Source organism: Macaca nemestrina, chromosome 15, assembly GCF_043159975.1.
Source record: "Macaca nemestrina isolate mMacNem1 chromosome 15, mMacNem.hap1, whole genome shotgun sequence".
Taxonomy (NCBI): Eukaryota; Metazoa; Chordata; class Mammalia; order Primates; family Cercopithecidae; genus Macaca; species Macaca nemestrina.
The window spans coordinates 64,091,220-64,109,346 of record NC_092139.1 but is presented as its reverse complement, the minus strand read 5'-3'; the positions used below and the strand labels follow the sequence as shown (position 1 = coordinate 64,109,346).

Here is an 18,127-nt window from a genome sequence, read left to right as displayed (position 1 = left end):
AGCATATGCTATGTGCAAACATACCTATACGTAGCTTCCAGGTATAGAAAAACTCATTATTCATATTGTTCATCAAATATTTGTGGATGATTGATAAGTTTTTTGGACTTACTACTGCTCGTCAAACCCATTTCCACTTTTACTTGAGCACACAGTTTAAACTCCATTTTCAAGCCTTCCCTGCAGTGAGGTGTGACCAAAGTGACTGAATTCTAGTTAAAGGAATGTGAGCAGAAGTGATGTGGGGTAGTTCCTGACCTGGCCATAAAATGTTCCTGCTTTTTCCACAACCTTCCAGCTAGGTTTCAACTCCAAGGATGACCCTGGAAGGTCACTTGTTGAAACTGGCAGAGCCATCAGGAGCCTGGGTTCTTGAATGAACCAGTGGAGCAGAGCCCTCCTTCCCTCCCCCATCCTCTGGTGCCCTGAACCTGCATTGCATCGTCAGGTAAGTAAAACCTGCACTGATTGAGTTGAGGAGAAACATGAGGGTTGTCAATTGCAACAGTTAGATAAACTTTATAACAGGTGCTGGGGCAATGAACATTCATGCAGACTTTTTTTTGGCACCTACTACAGTCCAGGAAACATAGTGAGTGGCCAGAATGAGGCACAGCTCACTCATTCAAACAACTCTATTAGGCTATGGGGCTGCAGAGATAGATTCATAACAATTTCCACAAACAATCATTAGGTAATTAGTATGCCCCAGTCGTGGAGTTAAACTTTGAGGACACAAAGAATAATTCATTCAAAAATGGATTAAGTTTACTACTACGTGCTTGACACTGGGTTGAGTATTAGGGAATCAAAGATAAACATAACTGTTCTCTTCAAGGGGTTCACAATCTGGTGGAAGAGCCACATCACGTCCTGGTGTTGCAAGTATGGGAAGTGTTCAAATAGAACTTTCCATGAGATTCCATGATGACCCAGGAAATTATCTCTGCTTGAGGCTGAGGGAGAAGAGGAGGGAGCATGGAAGGCTGCAATAAATGGTGGTTTTAGATCTCAGCTTTGAAGGATGAATATAAGTTTTCTAGGCAGAGAATAGGTGGAAGGGAAATCCAGGCAGAGGACACAGCATGTGCAATGGGGGTGTGTCCTGGGATCAATGAAGAGTTCTGTGTGTCTGGAGCTCAGGGACAGGGGCAAGGACAGAAGCAAGTGAACAGGGTGGCAGCCTGACTGTATGGCAGATGCTCTCCTCTTTCTCCCTGCAGGGTTTGTGTGACTGGGCTTAGCAGGGCTAACAGGCTGAGATTAATCCCATCCTGGACTGAGGCGGGAGTAGACATTCTGTCTGATGCCTCTCCCACTGGACAAGGACTGGGGTTCATTTTCAAATGATATCTTAATGAGGAACCTCACGATGTCATCCTGCTAATATCATCCCCATTTTATGAATGAGTAAATTACTCATTCAGATGACACGGCTGTTTGAGCCCAGGTTGGCACTTAAGCCTCCAAGTGAGATTGCATTTATAATGTGCTTGTGGCCCCTGTAGAGTAGGAAAGGGGTTTCCAGATCAAACAATGAGGCAGAGGCTCTGAAAATCTCGGGGTGATTGACTATATTTGGCAGAGGCCAAGGAAGTTCCCCTTCCAAACACTAACCAGAACTAGTTCCACCTGGCACTCGTGTGTGTGTGTGTGTTCATGCGCACGTGCGCACGCCTGTGTGTGTCTGTGCATGTTTGTGTGTATGTGTAGCGTAGTGAGGGGTGTAAAGGTGGGAGAGTCGTAGCTGAGCCAGGTACAGCCTGTGCTGTGCTAGGAAGGAAGAAATCTCTCCCTGAGCCAACGTTAATTTAAGCTTGGCAGGTTCTGCGCAGGCCCCCAGTTGATTATGCCAGTGGATGCTGGGGAGGAAAAGATTAAGCTGCCAGAGTGGGGTGTGAATGCACATTACACAGGGTGACTACACACACACACCCACACAGCCACACACCAACCCACACAGCAACACACCGACCCACACAGCAACACACCAACCCACACAACACACCGACCCACACAGCAACACACCAACCCACACAGCCACACACCAACCCACACAGCCACACACCGACCCACACAGTCACACACTGACCCACACAGTCACACACTGACCCACACAGCCGTGCAGCCACACACTCACACAGTCATACACCCACACACCAACCCACAGAGCTACACACCGACCCACACAGCAACACACCAACCCACATGGCCACACACCGACCCACACAGTCACACACCGACCCACACGGCAACATACCGACCCACACAGCCACACACTGACCCACACACCCGTGTAGCCACACACCCACACAGTCATACGTCCACACACCAACCCACCCACATAGTCACACACTGACCCACACAGCCATGCAGCAACACACCCACAGAGTCATACACCTACACACTAACCCACAGAGCTGCCCACAGACCCACATACCTACCCAGCCCCACACACCCACACAGCCATACACTGACCCACATGGCCGTACCAAGGTGATCAGAGTCTGGAACACTCTTTCTATAGACTGACCGCAAATTGGATTTCCTGTCAACTCTCGCACCTGGAGTCACAGCTCAGGGTATTTGAAGAACACACTTGGTGGGGCTCACAGAGCCATCTCGCTAATTTGGGGCAGCCCAATCTGTAGAGTTATAAAGTGTTGCTTTTCACAAGGTTACTTCGCTGGATGGGTTTTGTGCAGCTTTGAAAATAAGACTTATTCCTAACAGAGCTTTCCTCTGGGGCTGTTGTTCCATTACTGTTTTTATTATTTATTTGTATGGGTGTGACATGGTCGGGGGAGGAGAAGGGGCGTGTGTGTGTGTGTGTGAGAGAGACAGAGAGAGGGAGAGACCATGGAAGCTGGTTGGCCCCATCTAAAGCATTTGTATGAAGTCTCTTCCAGAAATGTGTTTACATGACAGACTGTCTCAGATCCAGCAAGGAGAGGCTGCTTTTTGGCGAATATTATCAATTCCAAAATGTGTAATAAATACACATTTCACAAACGCAATATGTGTTTTAAAATATAATATGTGCAGACAATCTTATAAATCACTAGCTTGACACTAGTCAGCTGGAGAGGTTTCTGGGGCAATGGTGATGTACATGTGCGTGTGTTTTTAATAATGTCAGCATATGCATAATCTGTTTGAAAAACAACAGCCAAGCCCTTTCTACCTGCCACCTTTACAATACGCATTTACCCAGAGCCTGCTGTATCCTAGACTCCCAGGCAGATAACAAGGGGGAAAGGAAAGGAAAGGAGAAGGGAGGTGAGGAGAGGGGAGGGGAGGGGGAAAGGAGGGGGAGAGAGAGAGAGAGAGAAGAAAAGAAAAGAAGAAAGTATAAATATGAATAAGATGTAAAAGTTCCACCCATCTCAGGATATATTTCCCGGATGGACTTGACCAGCTGAGGCTTCAGATGTCAAAAAGTATGCATTTTATGGTGTTCACGCAGAGGTTTGTGTGATAATATTACATGAGGCAGAGCCACAGACTGCAAGAGAGGGGAGGGTTTCATCCGATCCCCCATGCTGACACACCCATGGAGCCTCATGCTGTCATGGTGTGTTAAGGGCTAAATGTCAACCTAGAGTATACATTTTCTGCCCTTTGTCAGTTGGTGATACCCTTTGGATTTTTTTCATGCCCACTTTAGTGTTTCATGGTTGAATGTCACTTTCCTGGTATAGGTAGTAGTGGTCACAATGGGATTTCTGACTCACAGTTACCCTCTACTGGATCCCTTAACCTCTTCAAGGAGTTCCATGGGCCTCATCACCTCGTGGGTACTGCCTCACAGAGCATCAGTATTCTAACCCTAACCCACGGTTGTCTACCTATCCTCCCGCCCCACCAGAACTAGCAAAGAGAACCAGCATTTCTCAAGTGTTGCAACCAAGTTTTCAACATAAAAATGAGACCAGTGCCCAGAGGAGGTAAAGTATATTTATAAATAAGAATTCTATTACAAAGTGCAGGTTATAAAGTGCAGCCTGGGCAGCAAAGTGAGACCCCATCTCTACAAGATGAAAAATTAAAAAAAAAAATAGCCAGGTGTGGTGGTGCATGCCTGTAGTCTCAGCTCCTCGGGAGACTGAGACAGGAGGATCCTTGAGCACAGGAGTTTGAGGTTACAGTGAGCTGATCACACCAGTACACTCCAGCCTGAGCAGCAGAGAGAAACCATCTTCAAAACAAAAACAAAAATAGCAAGTACGGGAAACAAAGAATATATGCCTATATTTAGGTAAAAGGATATTCATTTAAGTGTTGGTCATAATACTGAAAAAATCAAAGCAAATTAAATTCCCAAACAAGGAGAGATTATTTAAATGAGTTATGGTACATTTGTGCAGTGGAATACTATACAACCATTGCCAAAAAAAACCCAAAATAATTTAGAGACTTAGAAAAGGTTTCATGATAGTAAATGAAAAAGCAGGTTATAAATCAGGCCAATTTGAGAGTATTTTATATTCTGTTACGTTTGTTATTGCTGTCATGTGTTACTTATGGAAGGCTGCAAAGTGCTACATATTCAATATGAGTTTAATGTTTTAGTATATAACGCGTTCACATATGTTAGTTTTATATAGGTTTATATTTGGAAGATATGTCTAGAAATGTTAACATTCGTCATATTGGGAGAGGGGATTCAGGATCACATTTATGCTCTTTGCCTATTTGCATTTGTTTCTGCAATGAATAAAAACTGTTTTGTTTTGTTTTGTTTTAAATTAGAGGGTTTTTTTTTTTTTAAGAAAGAGTCTCATTCTGTTGTCCAGCATGGAGTGCAGTGGCACAATCATAGCTCACTGTAAACTAAACTCCTGGGCTCAAATGAGCCTCCCGCCTCTGCTTTAAGTAGCTGGGACTACAGGCATGCAACACCATGCCTGGCTATCTTGTATTTGTTCGTTTGTTTTTACTTTTAGTAGAGACAAGATCTCACTATGATGTTGAGGCTGGTAATAAGAATTAAAATGTGTTTTTAAAGTATTTTAGTGTCCTAGGAAAATAGGCTGACACTTAAATGTTTAAGTCTACCACGGGCATAAAAGAAATCAGGCAGTAGAAGAAAATACTAAGCAGCAGGTGCCATTACAACTTGACCTCTTACTCCTTTAGGGAACTTCATTGGTGGATGTCCATGTTTTCTCATTCTCTGGGTGCCCCATTAGTTGGTAGTCACCCCAGTAGCAGGCCTGGATAGTTGCAGGATGAAGCCAGTATCAGATTCCAACCTTTCCGTTCTTTCATACAGACAACCAGAAATGGGTAGCGGCCAGAAGAGAACAAAATGACCCCTTCTCCTTTGTCTTAAAGTAATTGTAAGTGAAGGAAAGGGCTCAACGCATGTCCTTGGGGATGGTCATCATCCTCTTTTTTCTCTACTGGCCCACCCAGAACCTTATACCTGATTGTCATAATATCAGTAAGTGGAATGACCTCAGAAAACAATACCAGAAAGAGGATGAGAATAACATTGATAAATGCAAATAGCTGCCTGAAAGCAGGTGTCAGCAAAGTTTTATGGGAACACAGTAACACATATTAGTTTACCTACTGTCTATGGCTGCTTTTTCATGATAGTGGCAATGGAGGAATTGAGAGTTAGGCCAGGAGCTCACAATCCCCCAGTATAGACTATCTTGATGTTTTATTATAGATCTATTATTTGTTGTCTGACTTCTGTATCTGAAATGTAATATCCATGAGGGCAAGAATGTGGTTTCCCTAACAGGCCTTTCCTTAGTATTAAGAATAGTGCCTGACACATAGTAGGCACTCAGTAAATCAATATTGAATGAATAAAACTGAACACAAAAATGACAAGTGAAGAACTTAATCATAACTTAAGAAAACAGAAGGCAAGGAAAGGAAGACAATTTTATGCAACTGCACCATGTTGCTAAGGAATGAAATAACATATATGTTTTTAAAGGAAATCAAAGATTATTAAACAATGAAACGAGAAGAAAGACTGCAAAGCGAAAGAAACTGAGAGCTAAAACACCACCACCATGGAACTGACAGATAATCTAATTAAAATAGCAATGATTGAAATACTTAGCTAAACTAAAATTCTGATATAAAGGCTTCATTTAGTCATGATGAGTGCAGAGAATAAAAGACAAAGCAATAAGAGACAATATAATCAATAATGGAGGACAGTCAAAAAGTGATCAACGTAAAAACAATTGATGTTCCTGAAGTAGAGAACCCACCAATGAAAAAACCTGTTAAAGATAGAATAGCCAAAAGATATGAGATAACAACATTATAGATAATTAGTGATAGATTCATAGAGAAACATTAACTGTAAGCTATGTTCTAGTTAAATTTTTTAACTTTGAAAACAAAAATTGTTTAGATTTCTAGGCAGGAAATGCAAATCACCAGCAAAGGGTCACCATCCTTTTTGGATGAAAATTAGATAATCTCTTGGCTTTGCCAAACCAATGTTTACTGGTGGACAGGGGAGTAAAAGGCTACTTAGGACTTGGTAAAAGAAATGGAACTGTGGAATGATGGGAAAATATGAAAGGAAAAATTTGTTAATTTTGCAAGAAAATATCTGAAAAAATAAAAGATGCACACAAATGGGCACATACACACAATCTGACTTCAGAAGTTTTCTTCAGAATTGCAATAGTTTTTTCTTTTTTTTTTTTTTTTCATGTAATGTGTAATTTCGGCGTATCTACTGGATTCCTTTGAGGTAGCTTTGTGCTGTGAGTTGTAATGAATTCTCATTTGGTTGTTCCTAAAGTTGGCTTCCCCATGTCTGGCCCCAAATCAGGCCGAGTAATCAGGTAAGCTGCCTCTGCAACTCCCTGATGATGTTTATATTGTCTGATTAGTGTATTCCACAAACCTTTGTTATTGTTATTGTTTTTCTTAAACCACTTAATTGATGTATGATTGACATATAAAAAGTGGTACATATTTAACATATATATCTTCATCAGTTTGGGGATAAACAAACATCCCTGAAACCATCACCACCATCAAGGTTATAAACAAACCTGTCACATCTCAAAGTTTCCTGCCACCCCCTTTATTATGATTGTTGTTGTTTTGATAAGAGGACTTAACAGAAGATCTACCCTCTTAGCAATTTTAGGTACACAGTACAGTATTGTCAGCTATTGGCACTATGATGAAACTTTGTACCCTGTAACCATCACTTCCCAATCTCCCCCTTCCCCCAGCACCTGGCAACCACCACGCTACTCTCTGCTTCATATTTTAGATTTCACATGTAAGTAAAATCATACAGTGTGTGTCTACCTGTATCTGGCTTATTTCACTTAACATAATGTCCTCTGGGTTCATCCATGTTGTCACAAATGAGAGGATTTCCATTTTGGGGGGGCCGAATAATACTCCATTGTGTGTATACACCACAATTTCTTCATTCATTCATTCATCAATCAACATGTAGGTTGTTTCCATATGTTGGCTGTTGAGAATGCCACCATAAACATGAGAGTACAAATATCTCTTCAGCATACTGATTTCAGTTCCTTTGGATATATACCCAATATGGGAGTGCTGGACCACATGGCAGTTTTACGTTTAATTTTTTGAGAAACCTGAGTACTATTTTCTATAATGGCTGTAACAATTTATATTCCCACCAGTAATATACAAGGTTTTCCTTTTTTCCACATCATCACCAACAGTTATCTTTTTTAAAAAACAGGAGCCATCTTCATTGTGGATTTGATTTGCATTTTCCTGATGATCAGTGATGGTAAGCATGTTTTCCTATATCTGTCGGTCATTTGTATGTCTCCTTTGGAGAAATGTCTATTTACATCCTTTGCCCATTTTTTCAATCAGGTTATTTGTGGATTTTTCTGCTATTCAGTTGTATGAGTCTCTTAGGATATTAAACTCTTACCAGATAATATGGTTTGCAAATGTTTTCTCCCATTCTATAGGTTATCTTTTCTTTTTTTTTTTTTTTTTTTTTTTTGAGAGGGAGTCTCATGCTGTTGCCCAGGCTGGAGTGCAGTGGCGCCATCTCAGCTCACTGCAAGCTTCGCCTCCCGGGTTTGCGCCATTCTCCTGCCTCAGCCTCCCGAGTAGCTGGGACTACAGGCGCCCGCCACCTCGTCCGGCTATTTTTTTTTGTATTTTTTTAGTAGGGACGGGGTTTCACTGTGTTAGCCAGGATGGTCTCGATCTCCCGACCTCGTGATCCGCCCGTCTCGGCCTCCCAAAGTGCAGGGATTACAGGCTTGAGCCACCGCGCCCGGCCTATCTTTTCATTTTATTGATTGTTTACTGTGCAGAAGCATTTTAGATTGATATAGTTGCACTTGTTTATTTTTGCTTGGCATTGTATCCAATATCCAGGATCTTTTCCCCTATGTTCCCTTCTAAGAGTTTTATGGTGTCAAGTCTTACATTTTAGTTTTTAATCCATTTTGAGTTGATTTTTGGGTGTGGTGTACAGCAGGGGTCCAATTTCATTCTTTTGTGCGTGGATACCCAGTTTTCCCAACATCATTTATTGAAGAGACGGTCATTTTCCCACTGTGTATTCTTGGTACCCTTATTGAAATTTAGTTGACCATATATGATGGGTTAATCTCTGGGCTCTCTATTCTGTTCCATTGGTGTATGTATCTGTTTTGCACTAGCCTTTCTACCATGCATAGTTGCTATCACAGACTACAAAAACATCTTAGGTATTTTTTAATTTTTGCAGTGTCTTATTTGTGGAGCTAGTGATTGCTTCATTGGCTCCGTTGCAGGACTCTGTTCTGAGAGAAGCAGGATTAATATTTCATGCAACCTCCCACAAGTTGCAGCTACTATATTCCTAATGTCTTCAGCCTGTTTTGTTTGAGAGATGGGTTCTAGTGCCTGCCAAGCTTCTAAGTACAAAGAATAATACCATTACTGAAAAGGTCCAAAACCACATGAATGAAAAGATCTGATTGCCTTTACAATGCCATATAAGACATGAGAAATGTACAGACAAAACAATCATTCAGGGCTGGGTGCATTGGCTCAGGCCTGTAATCCCAGCACTTTGGGAGGCTGAGGTGGGCGGATCACTTGGGATTAGGAATTCGAGACCAGCCTGGTCAATGTGGTGAAACCCCATCTCTGTTTTAAAAAAATATAAACATTGGGCCGGACGTGGTGACTCAGGCCTGTAATCCCAGCGCTCTGGGAGGGACAGATCATTTGAGGTCAGGAGTTCAAGAGCAGTTTGACAAACATGGTGAAACCATCTCTACTAAAAATACAAAAACTAGCTGGGGTGGTGGCGCATTTTTTCCCCTAATAATTCCCTACCTCACTCCCTCATAATCTCTAAGCAATATATGTGTTTCTCAAACCTAAAGATGTAAAACCACACAGTATGTAATGAACAGTGTAAAAGTTTTGTGCAAAATCATTGGAGAAGAAGGAAAACCCTGGCTTCCTTAGCTCTCAAAATTAAATAGAAAAGTAATCAGAGATTTTTACATAACCAGGATATTATTAGTTTTGTTTCTTAATGTCAATTTTAAGCATTTAACAAAATACAGACTAGACATCATGTGCATTATTAAATACCTCTTACTATGGAAATGTGATAGTCAATATTATAATTATCCAGGATTGTAATCTTGAAATAGAAATGCTTAATCATATATTTGTTTCCTATATAGTTTTCCATGTAGAGCTTACCATGCAGTATTTTTTCTTCATAATACTTAATACAATTGTAAATAATGAATTATGCTGTAATTACTTATTCACTGTGTGACATCCTTCTAGGCGTCATACATTGTGTTAATGGCTCAAATATTTCACAATCCCTCTGATTAAAGCTATTGCCTTGAGATTTTGCATTTTCTTCCACAAAAGAGGACATTTCTCTGCCCCTGGATTTGGGGTTTGGGCATCTAACTAACTTGTTTTGACCAATGGAATAAAGCAGATCTTATGGAGAGCTAGTTCCAAGGCAAGAATCCAAGAGACCTTGTGTAAAATGCTGTTCTACATGAGCTGATGCCATCATCATGAGAAATACACACCTGGTCTAGCCTATTAGCCTGTGGAAGAGAATGAAAAACATATGAAACAGAACTTTCCCATCAAAACAAAACCTACCAAATCCAACCAAGAGCAGAACCCACATGTCAGGCATTACTCCTATGTTTGCAGTTTAGCTGCTTACTTGTGCATTTGCAAATACCAACGGGGCTTGCTATAGGCTGCATTTGATGGGGGCAGCTTACTTGATGTTATGGTCTGAATGTATCCCCACACTTCATCTGGTAGAAACATAATCCCCAATGCAAGTGTTGGGAGGATGGGTTTTGGGGAGGTATTCAGGTCATGAGGGTTCTGCCCTCATGGGTGGATTAATATCAGTATGAAAGGACACAATGGAGGGAGTTTGCCTCTCTCTCTTTTGTCCTTCCAACCCTTCCACCTTTTCTACTTGGTGAGGACACAGCATTCCTCTTCTTCAGAGGATGCAGCAACAAGGCACCAACTTGGAAAGAGAGATGAGGCCCTTACTAGATCTGAACCTGCTGGTGCGTTGATCTTGGGTTCCAGCCTCCATGAAAAATACATTTCTGTGCTCTATAAATTACCTAGTCTAAAGTATTTTGTTACAACAACACAACCAGAGTAAGACATCTGGTATATTCTGCTCTACAGCCCATCCACCCTGCTTTTGTTGTATTTTAACACAGACATGTTCTACTCATAGTATTGCAGAAATGCTAAAAAGCAAATAGAAATGCATGCAGGTGCTTACCTCAGCAGCACATACACTAAAATTGAAATGTTACAGAGATTAGCATAGCCTCTGCGCAAGGATGACACACAGATGCATGAAGCATTGCAGATTTTTGTAACACAAAGGATAAATGCTTAAGGAGACGGACACCCCATTTCCCATGATGTGATTATTATACATTGCCTGCCTCTATCAACATATCTCATGTACCTCATGAGATATTTAAACATCTGTTATGTACCCACAGACATTTAAAATGAAATATTTAAAAAATGTATGAAGGCCTTTGAAGCCTAGGCTTTGAACAGACATACCTTCTTTTGTGCCTCATTCTATTAATTAAAGCAAGTCATATAGGGAGATATATTCTGCCTTTATCAGAGAAACTCTAAAGTCATATGACAAAGAGCTCAGAAAGAGGAGTGAAAAATAAGGATTATTGATAAAAATTCATTTCTAGCTTTTCCCATATCCACCTAGATTAAGAAATAAAGTATTACTAGGACCTTAGAAGTCGCTCTGATGTCCTTACTCAGTTATTATCTCTGACCTTCCTCCTCCATATTAACAATTATCTTGACTCCTAGCTACATAGATCAGTTTTGCTAACTTTTATAAAATGAAATCATAAAATTTGTATTTATCTGTGTTGGGATTCTTCGTTTTAATAAAATTTAGTGAGATTCATGACCATTGTTATAGGTAGCCATAGTGAGTTCATTTTCATTGTGATTTAGTGTTACATTTTAGGAATATGCCACAATTTGTTTATTGTCAGTCATCTACTATTGATGAATATTTAGGCTATTTTCAGTTTGGGGATATTATAAATAATGCTGCTGCAAACACTTGGCAAACACCTATAAGCTTCTCTTTTGCCTGCATACTAACAATGGGTTTGCACAGGCTGGAAGACTTCTGACTGCTCCACATCCTCTTTAACACTTACAATTGTTAGTGTTTATTTCATTCTATTTTTATTACTCTTTTTTCTTTTAGACGGAGTCTCACTCTGTCACCCAGGCTGGAGTGCAGTGGTGCGATCTTGGCTCACTGCAATCTCCACCTCCCAGGTTCAAGCGATTCTCCTGCCTCAGCCTCCCGAGTAGCTCGGATTACAGGCATGCACCACCATGCCCAGCTAATTTTTGTATTTTTAGTAGAGATGGGTTGGCCAGGCTGGTCTCGAACTCCTGACCTCAGGTGATCCGCCTGCCTTGGCCTCCCAAAGGGCTAGGATTACAAGCATGAGTCACTCCTTCCAGCCTATTTTATTTTAGTTTATTTTTTTTTTAGAGACAATGTCTTGCTCTGTCACCCAGGCTGGAATACAGTGGTGAGATCATGGTTCCTGGCAGCCTCGACCTCCCAGGCTGAAGTGATATTCCTGCCTCAGGCTTCCAAGTAGCTTGGACTACAGGTGTGTGCCACCATGCCTAGCCAGTATTTTAAATTTTAGTCATTTTGGTAGATATTCATTAAGTGGTTTATATTATGTACAATTTTTATGCTTTTGTAAGTGGTATGAATTTTAAATATAATTTTACTTCTTTATTGCTCATATATAGAAGTATAATATTGATCCCTGACCTTGCTAAATGTACTTATTAATTTTAAGTTCATATGTGGATTCATTTACATATTTTACATACACAGTTGTGTCACTTACAAATAATGAGTTTCTACTTCCTTCTCATTTTTATACCTTTTGTTTCCTTATTGCACTGGCTAGAACCTGCAATATGATGTTGAATACAAGGTTGAAAAGAAATGGTAATAGAAGGTATTCTCATTCATTTCCAAGCTCTCAGGGAAAAAAAATATTATTTTCCCAATAACTGTAACAATTGATGTAGTTTTTGGTAGCTACCCTTTATTGCTTAATTCCGTTTCCCTACTTAGCATGTAAGCTCTACGTTCTTTAAATCTCCGTTTGGGGTTGTCCTCGTGATTTCAATGTGTTTTCTGACTTGTTAAAATCTAATATATGTTAATACTATTACCACTTTTGAGAAAACATAAGGACTGTATTACTTTAATTTCATTTTTTCTCCCACCTTTTGTGCTATTATTGCCATGTGATGTATATATTGCCAAAATGCTTCTTTTATCATTGCCTTATATAGCCAATATCCATTTCTGTTTACCCATATGTTTACATTTGAATTGCTCTCAGCCTTTCAGCGGCTGCTTTTAAGTGAGCAAATGACTGGCGGCAGATGAAGTAGTAGCAAATGTCCACAGATAGCTTCTCCTTGAGAACCTGGGCTTTGCTACTCTGTGGGATTGTGTTCTAATTTCTTGCCACCTTGGTAGATCTGTAATCTCTACCAATAGCTATAATTTTATGTGTTTTTATATTTTGTCTAGTATCTGTTTGTTTTTAATGGGAAATTTTTCCATAACAAGGTCATCTAGTACTTCTGGAAATACAAATTCTAATATGTGTCTCACTTCCTACGATTCCAAAAAGCGAGGACTTCCATTTCTAGCCACACTGCAGATTAGATACTAAACTCCTGCTGAAATTGACAAATAATCCTGTGTGTGTGTATGTGCAAAAATGTATATATGTATATATACATTTGTATATATACAGCATACTTATAAGATGCCCATCTGGCAGGAAATCTTCTAATGCCCAACATTCAGTAAAAGAGGAATCTCAAATAAATGGGTGTAAAAGTGAACCAGCCTTCAATTGAATTCATTCGTCAAGTTAAATAAACTTCAACTTTTATGTTCTTAGCGTTATGGTTGTGACCCTGGAGGGTAACCAGAAGGTTAACAACCTAAAATAACATGGTATAGAGTATAAATACAATACAATAGAATAAAAATATGAGACTGCATTGAATAAGGATTACTTCTGACGTTTGTGAAACTTTTGGTTTACTTGATTGCCAAGTAAAACAAATTTCTTGTTTTGTGTTGGGGTCATATATAAGACCACAACACCTGTATATAACTAGAAACAGCCACCTGTATGTAACCAGGAGAAAACTATGACAGTGTTTAAGTAGAGCTGTTTGCATAAGAAAAAATGGACACATTTAAATATCTATAAACAGGAGAATGATAAATAAATTGTATTATATCCAGAAAATTGAATAGTAGGTCGAAGGAGAACCAGTGAATAATGGCTAAATGGAACAATATGGTCAAATCTTAGAGATAATTAATTAAAGAGCCTATATTTAAAGAATATTTATGGTATGATTTCATTTATATGCATTCAAAAACATGCAAAACTGAACAAAATAGAAACACATGCAGTAAAACTTTTGACATTCTATGGAATGATAAACACAAATTTTAGAAGGCTCAAAAGGCCTTCACTTTTGGGGTCTCTGCTCACCAGTAAATAGTCTCCTGACACAACTGCATAATGTGACCCTGAAAATTCAAAATGCCTCACAGCTTGGTTTACTATTGCCCAAGTCTTAAATTCAACCATTGCAGGTGAAATTTTTATGTATTACTTTATTCTTTAATGGCCAGCTGTTACCTGTCTCTTAGTGTCTCTGGTAAAAAATAAAAAATAAAAAAAATAAGTGTTTGTAAATCCCAGTATATAAAAGTCTTTCTTCCTACTTAATGGAAAGTAGTTGTTCCAATAAACACTAGGTATAGAGGGGAAATCAATCAAAATTAAGAAGTTTAGAAGACGTAAAACGAAAGACAGAGTCACATCAAACAAGTGCCTTCTTGTACTCCCCTTTCTTATTATAACTCTAGGAAAAGGCAATAGTTTTATGAATGCCATTTATTCTTTGAGAGAGGCAATAGTATGTACTGGTAATATTGTTCCCCTGCAGATGTGATAAAATCAGATACCATGGTTATCCCAAATAGGAAGAATTATGCCAATTGAGTTTAAGTTCACAGGTCCTGGGTTCTGGGTCATAGCCCTGAACAACTAACATATCAGCAAGCGTGAAATCAAGATTTTTCCTTTTCTGTCTAACCTCCATCCTGCATATAATCTCATGCTCTTTCTCTTTGGTAAATTTTCCTTCTGCGAACCAAATTTTTCTCCAAAAACTGCTTTGTGATTACACAGCTGCTACCAGGTAGAGCCAGATCATGAATCCAGACAGTCAGAATAAGTAGTGTGGTAATCATTATATCATGTAAAAATAGATTTTTTTTCAGGGAAAATTTTACTTTAAAGTTCACTTCTTCCTTATCTAATGAAACGAATAGCAGAGATTATGTTTCAAAGCACTTTGATGATATATGAAATTATTAGGCACAAAACAGCTTTTAAAAGGAAGTTATTACAATGATGAGTCAGTTTCAAAAATCTAAGTGTTTTGGTTCAACTGAGTGCAATTACTCACATTTGATAATTCATTATAAATGCTAGGCTCCATATCTCATTTTTCTTCCAACTATTCAAATTTTATGTTCATCCAACAGCTGTATTCAAGGTAAATTTGAAAAATGTGGATCATTTTCTGTGCTGCTGGGTACCTGTTTCTAGGAATGATGCTTCCTTGTTTTTCTCTTCAATGGCATTATCAAACCTCTAGTCAGTTAATCATCAAAGGAATTGCACAAACAATATTTTTCAATTGCATCAAACATAACAAAGCTTGTCAAATATATTTTTAAACAAAATTTCTATGACAATAATGAACCACACACTAACGTCTGTCAGGCATCACAGTTTCTGTGTCATCCCTAAACTTGTCAAAATGTCATGACCATCCCTATGCAAATTTATCTGCTTGAGATTTTATATGTTCCTTTACCAAAAAAGGATCCTTGAACGATATGCATATCTTTGAACACTCAAACCTAAATGATAACTAAATGTTACAGGGAATAGAAGGTCTGGTTTTTTACATTTTTATGGGTATGTAGTGGGTATTTTTGACTTCATGTGAAATCTCTTTTAAAATACTCTCATCTATTAAGTAATTAACCCAGTCTTATAACTCATCCATTGCCAATTAAATTATGAGATATTTCTATGATGCTGTACTTTAAATGAAACCCTAGAAGCATGCCTATGATATTAGAAGAGAAAAGGAAAAAGAAAGATTAAGTGAATTTCTTGCACCGTTTTTTCTGTCCACGAGGCCCCAGAATGTGATCAGTACCTATGATCCACAATAGATTCCAAACTGAAAATGAAAAAATACATCAAACAGGGATCTGAAGAGGCGAAAGAAAGTCCTCAGCTCAGACAGCATCCAAGCCCACATTCTAATTTGGTAACTAAATTGAGGGTATTTGAATATAATAAGGGTCTGTCAACTACTTGGCCCATAGACAAACAACATTGATCTTGGTAAATTGATGCTATTTCTCTATATTTGTGCTCCAAAAGATTATTTCTTGATTTTTCATCCCAACATGAATGAACTCTTCAGTGAATAGTCTTTTTAATTTTTTTTATTTTTATGCTCAAACAATATATGATGTTCCATACTAACTAAATACTAATGTGTTTGTTCTGTTTTGATGTTTTTGTATTAATATTTTCTATTGTAATGCATTATGTATGCATAAACAATATTATACTTAAGTTACCAAGAAAATAATATGAAGCATAACATTAAGGCCATCACTTAGCCTTCAAACAAGACCATTTCCAATAACTTGCATCTACCGTTGTGCCATTCTCTTGTCCCACCCCGCTTGTGTCTTTTTAAAAAGATAACTACAATTCTGCATTCTGTGTTTACCAGCTTCTTGCTCTAGTTTTATCATGTGCCTAAGGAGTATACTGCATAATTTTGGGATTGTTTTTAAATTTTATAGTTAGATATAATAGTGTGATCTTCCAGGACTTGCTAGTTTGTCTTGATGCTTCCAAAGGTTCATCCCTGATGTCATGGTTAGATACAGGCCATTTTTTTTTATGGCTTTGTATATTCAACTGTGTGAATGCATTCCAACTTATTTATTCATTTCTCTGTCAACATGCTTTTGAATCATTTCCAGTTGTAGGAGGCATATTTCTTCCCAGTCCCCTTCTTTCTTTCTTTCTTCACACAAACGTTGCTTCTATGTTCTCTAGGATGTGTGCACAAACTGTTCATTAAATATGTGTTTCTTCTTTATACTGGGCACGCAACTAGACTACATTTTGCAGATCTCCTTGGAATAGTCATGTGACCGAGCTGTAGCTGAGGTAATGGTGAGCCAAAGTCTGATACATCTGAGATACAGCTTTCAAGTCATGTGTTTGCCCTTCCAATGACCAGCAGAACAGCATCTCTTTCGTTTGTCTCTTTCCCTGTCCACCAGCAGAAAATAAGGGGCTCAGAATATGTTGGAGACACAATGCACAAATAACCTGGATCTCTGAATGTTCACGTGGAAAAAGTCTCTCATGGCAAGTGATACATATTTGGACTATTATTTGAATGAGAAATAAGCTTCTATATTATAGACTTCATTTATACATTTTGTAATGTAGTTGCTAAAACTATTCATATTCCTCTAACTTAGTGGTTCAGTGAGTAGAATTTTTCTATCGCTTAAAGGAACATTTGACATTATCTGTCACATGGGACCACAGTGAGGTGAGGTACAATCCAAGAGCACATTAAATTCTGTGCCCTAAGCACCTCACTCTTATAAAGGCTTGCTCCTGGCATCTAGTAGATAGAAACCAGGATGCTGCTAAACATCCTAAAATGCATTTCCCCACAGCAAAGAATTATCTTACCCAGAATATCAACAGTGCCAAGGGTGAGAAAACCTGCGCTAATTAATATCCAAGCAGATAACAAATGAGAACTTAATGAGTGGTAGTTACCCTAATGCAGCTTAAAGTCGACTCTTTAGATTACATTTCTGTGGCCGTCCAATTGCATCCAATGGTTCAACAATCCAAATTCACAATGGCATGCCAATTAAGTAAAGAACATGTCTTCAATATTTTTTTTTTACTTTTTAAAATTACACACATGCTCCTAGAAAGTACAAAATACAAGTGCATAGAAAAATAATTACTCTCATTTTAGTAGTGTTTTGTTATATATATTTAATCAACCAACAGATCAGGAACTAAAATGTAAATACTAATATTTGATAATCCACAAATTTTTTTTAAAATTTTACATACATTCATTTTAATTTTTTAAATTATACTTTAAGTTCTAGGGTACATGTGCACAATGTGCAGGTTTGTTACATATGTATACTGGTGCCATGTTGGTGTGCTGCACCCATCAACTAGTCATTTACATCAGGTATAACTCCCAATGCCATCCCTCTCCCCTCCTCTCTCCCCATAATAGGCCGCGGTGTGTGATGTTCCCCTTCCAGAGTCCAAGTGATCTCATTGTTCAATTCCCACCTATGAGTGAGAACATGCAGTGTTTGGTTTTCTGT

The 18,127-nt window shown here is 38.7% G+C and overlaps 1 long non-coding RNA gene and 1 other non-coding gene across 31 annotated transcripts in view; both read left to right on the top strand.

The window, feature by feature from the left end:
• Positions 1 to 18,127, top strand: part of LOC139358577 (uncharacterized) — a 102,809-nt gene that overhangs the window by 72,595 nt on the left and 12,087 nt on the right. For 13 of the 30 annotated variants that reach the window (XR_011613740.1, XR_011613765.1, XR_011613762.1 and 10 more), the window contains 5 exons: positions 299 to 448; positions 3,737 to 3,947; positions 6,738 to 6,827; positions 7,721 to 7,771; positions 12,071 to 12,194. This is a non-coding gene — a long non-coding RNA (uncharacterized lncRNA). Of the gene's footprint in view, positions 1 to 298; positions 449 to 3,701; positions 3,948 to 6,733; positions 6,828 to 7,720; positions 7,772 to 8,734; positions 9,166 to 12,070; positions 12,195 to 17,035; positions 17,701 to 18,127 lie in introns of those variants that run through there. The other 17 variants (XR_011613760.1, XR_011613761.1, XR_011613756.1 and 14 more) reach the window with 11 other exon arrangements.
• LOC139358974 (U6 spliceosomal RNA) lies at positions 10,785 to 10,888 on the top strand. The gene has a single exon (XR_011614475.1). It is a non-coding gene; the product is annotated as a U6 spliceosomal RNA (small nuclear RNA).